Consider the following 4,457-nt stretch of genomic DNA (forward strand, 5'->3'; position numbering starts at 1 on the left):
GAATCTGCCTGCAATGGGAGACCAGGGTTAATTAATAATGTGTCAGTGTTGACTCATTAGTTATAACAAACATATCACACCAAAGCAAGTTGTTAACAATAGGGGAAATTGGTGATGTTGAGGGGGTGGGAGGAATATGTGGGAACTCTGTACCTTCCATTTAAGTTTTCTGCAAAACTAAAACTGTTCCTTAAAACAGCTATTAAAATTGTAAGTGTAGCAGCCATTCTGCCCCTACCCCAGCTCCCACCGCCAATGAATTCGCTGATTAAAGAGACTAGATCTGTTCCGTTACTCAGTCGTGTCCAACTCTTTGTGACCCCATGGACTGCAGATGCCAGGCTTCCCTGTCCATCACCAACTCCCAGAGCCTACTCAAACTTATGTCCATCGAGTCGGTGATGCCATCCAACCATCTCATCCTCTGTCATCCCCTTCTCCTCCCACCTTCAACCTGTCCCAGCATCAGGGTCTTTTCCAATGAGTCAGTTCTTTGATCAGGTGGCCAAAGCTTCAGCTTCAGCATCAGTCCTTCCATTGAATACTCAGGACTGATTTCTTTTAGGATTGATTCGTTTGATCTCCTTGCAATCCAAGGGACTGTCAAGAGTCTTCTCCAACACCAAAAGTGTTGATTCCTTGGTGTTCAGCTTTTTTTTAGTCCAACTCTCACATCCATACATGACTACTGGAAAAACCATAGCTTTGACTACATGGATCTTTGTTGGCAAAGTAATGTCTCTGCTTTTTAAAGATTAAAGAGACTAGTGGGGTTCTAAATAGTGGAGCATAGTCTCCCTTAGTCTTAGGTATCTAGGAGACAAACTTCTAACCAGAAAAAGGGCCTGCCTCTAACAACCTTCCAGTCTTCTTCTCAAGACTTTTGCTAAATTTGGAAGGAATATTGGTGGGAGTAGCAGTGGGGAGAGGACTGAAGAGAAGTTTAAAATTGCCAAAGGGAACAATAACCTCCTGCATCTTTGGGGTGGACAAGACAGACCTGTCAGGCTCTCAGTCCAAAGCTGAGAGTGTCTCCCTAGGAAGTATTTGAAATCTGATGGGCTCTGATTTTATCTAAAGCTGCCGTCCAACTTCATCACAGCTTAGTTCTTCTTGCTCCTCTTCTTTATTTTATTGAAGTATAGTTGATTTACAATGTGTTAATTTTTGCTTTTTAGCAAAGTGATTCAGTTAGATAGATAGATACATTCTTTTTCATATTATTTTCCATTATGGTTTATCACAGGATATTGAATATAATTCCCTGTGCTATAGAACAAGTAGGACCTTGCTGTTTATCCATCCTATAATAACAGTTTGCATCTTTAGCTTAGTTATTGATTGACTAGAAATGGAAAAGATTTTCTGATAGGAAAAATAAATTCTTCAGTTGCTTGTTCCTTTACAAACAGTTTTCAGCATAATATTAAAAATTATGAGACAGGCAAAGAAACAGGAAATTGTAACCAATACTCAAGAGGAAAAAAGCCAATATATGTAGACTCATCAATGATCCAGATGTTGGAATAGATGACAATGATTTAATGTGATTATAACAATCTAAGAAAAAAATTAGTGAAAAGAAGGAAAATTTTTTCAGAGAGATGTAATATACAAAGAAAATTATACAGATGTTCTAGAATGGAAAACTTTGATATCTGACATTAATAGCTCATTGGATAGTTTTCACAATGATTGGACACAGGAGAAGACAGAATTAATGAACATGAAGAAGGAATAATAAAATCTACTCAAATCAGCACAGAGGGGGAGAAGGGAGTAAATGAGAAATTGGATGGCAGACAATGACGGCTCATACTACGCCCGTTGTACTAGGTGGTTGTCTAATCATGTGCGTGTACAATTTGGGGGTTTTTTTAGCGTGTGTGGCAGCATGTGCAGCTGCTCCTGCCTGAGGAAAGGCCCTGTGGGACCGCAGTGCCCACACTCTGGCCCTTCCATTCATAGTGCAAACAGCTGGATTTAGAAAAGGCAGAGGAACCAGAGATCAAATTGCCAACATCCATTGGATCATAGAAAAAGCAAGGGAATTCCAGAAAAACATCTACTTCTGCCTCATTGACTACACTAAACCCTTTGTGTGGATCACAACAAACTGGAAAGTTGTCAAAGAGATTAGAATACCAGACCTCCTTACCTGTCTCCTGAGAAACCTGTATGCAGGTCAAGAGACAACAGTTCGAACCAGACATGGAACAAAAACAGATTGGTTCAAAATTGGGAAAGGAGTACATCAAGGCTGTATATTGTCACTCTGCTTATTGAACTTACATGCAGAGTACATCATGAGAAACGCTGGGCTGGGTGAATCACATGCCGGAATCAAAACTTCCTGGGGAAATATCAACAACCTCAGATATGCAGATGGTACCACTTCTATTGACAGAAAGTGAAGAGGAACTAAAGAGCCTCTTGATGAGGGTGAAAGAGGAGAGTGAAAAAGTTGGCTTAAAACAGCATTCAGAAAACTAAGATCATGGCATCTGGTCCCATCAGTTCATGGCAAATAGCTGGGGAAAAAGTGGAAACAGTGGCAGATTTCATTTTCTTGGGCCCAAAATCACTGCAGACGGTGACTGCAGCCATGAAATTAAAAGATGTTTGCTCCTTGGAAAAAAATGCTATGACAAACCTAGACAGCATATTAAAAAGCAGAGGCATCACTTTGCCAACAAAAGTCCATATAGCAAAGCTATGGTTTTTCCAGTAGTCATGTATGAATGTGAGAGTTGGACCATAAAGAAGGCTGAGTGCTGAACAACTGATGCTTTCAAGTTGTGGTGCTGGAGAAGACTCTTGAGAGTCACTTGGACTGCAAGGAGATCAAACCAGTCAATTCTAAAAGAAATCAACCCTGATTATTCATTGGAAGGACTGATGCTGACACTGAAGCTCCAATACTTTGGTCACCTGATGCAAAGAGCCAACTCACTGGAAAAGACCCTGATGCTGGGAAGGATTGAGGGCAGGAGGAGAAGGGGATGACAGGATGAGATGGTTGGATGGCATCACCAACTCAATGGACATGAGTCTGAGCAAATTTCAGGAGATAGTGAAGGACAAGGAAGCCTAGCATGCTGCAGTCTGTGTGGTTGCAGGAGTTGGACATGGCTTAATGACTAAACAACAACAAACTGAGCAGGTGCAGGGGGAAGAACATGGGCTAAAAACCAGTGGTCCTGGATTTCAGACCTAGCTCTACCACCAACTTGCAATGTGATCTGTGTTTTCTTGCCTTTCAAATTAGGAACAGCTGATGACTGCAGTGGCCCAATGGGGTGAAGTGACTGGCCCCCAAACAAAACAGGAGCCATTAGGCTTGTTACAACCCAGTTACTACTATCTAGTTCCAGCTCACATGCCTTATATCAGGAGATCTGTTGACTCTGTCTCCTACACTTCACTTTGTGATAGAATCAGAACCCCATCTATGGAGACCACAGACCAGGGACATGTCAACCATCAGGACCCTGCCCTCCCAGGGCTGGTCCCACTGAGCTCCAGCCTTTGTATGTGGAGCCCCACCTGCCCTCTGCACCCTTCCCCAGTTCCTTATTCTGCTGAGGGCTCTCCAGGACTGACATTACCTGAAAAGTCCTCACTTGAAGTCAGAAAACTTGGGGGCAGATCCTCATTCTCTCCATACTCACTGTGCATTTCAAAAGTAATTTCACTTCTCTGAGCCTCAGTTTCCTGAGATAGGTAAAATAGGAGTGCATATGTCTTTTAGAATGGCTTATAGGGGTTAAATCAAACAGTGCATATGAAGGCCCTAGAATAGTCCTTGGGCTTCCCAGATGGTGCTAGTAGTAAAGAATCCACCTACCAGTGCAGGAGATATAAGAGATGCGGTTTTGATCCCTGGGTCCTTGGAGAAGGAAACAGCAACCCACTCCAGTATTCTTGCCTGGGCAATCCCAGGAACAGAGGAGCCTGGTGGGCTACAGTCCATAGGGTTGCAAAGCTGGACATGACTGAACGCACAGAACAGTCCTTGGCCCTTAGCACAGGTCAAGGTGAGCACAGCACTAGAAAGATTCTGATGTGCTTTCTTTCCCCACATTTGTAATTTAAAATAAAATAATACTAAACCACAAAATAAGTGTAGTAAAATCTGTCAAAATTCTGACTTTCCTACAACAACTACTTTCGAAGACTTTTTTTTTTCACTTGACAGGGTCTTTTCAAACTCATTTCCCCAACTGATTTAGCACCCTAATCACAGGTTTATTTAGCCCCTAAGTCAACACTGTAGCCCTGTGGGTAGGGACAAGGTAGGGAACCACCTATCATGGGAAGAATTTCCTGATCAGAGGGTGCTGTCACCTGCCTGCTCCTCCATGTCCAATCCTGTTGAAGCCCCACGGAGCCCCCAGCAGGCAGGCAGGAGGGGACTCGGGGCTGCAGTCCCCAAGGGCTACAGCCAGGGCCAGGTC

Source organism: Odocoileus virginianus, chromosome 13 (genome assembly GCF_023699985.2).
Source record: "Odocoileus virginianus isolate 20LAN1187 ecotype Illinois chromosome 13, Ovbor_1.2, whole genome shotgun sequence".
NCBI classification, from domain to species: domain Eukaryota; kingdom Metazoa; phylum Chordata; class Mammalia; order Artiodactyla; family Cervidae; genus Odocoileus; species Odocoileus virginianus.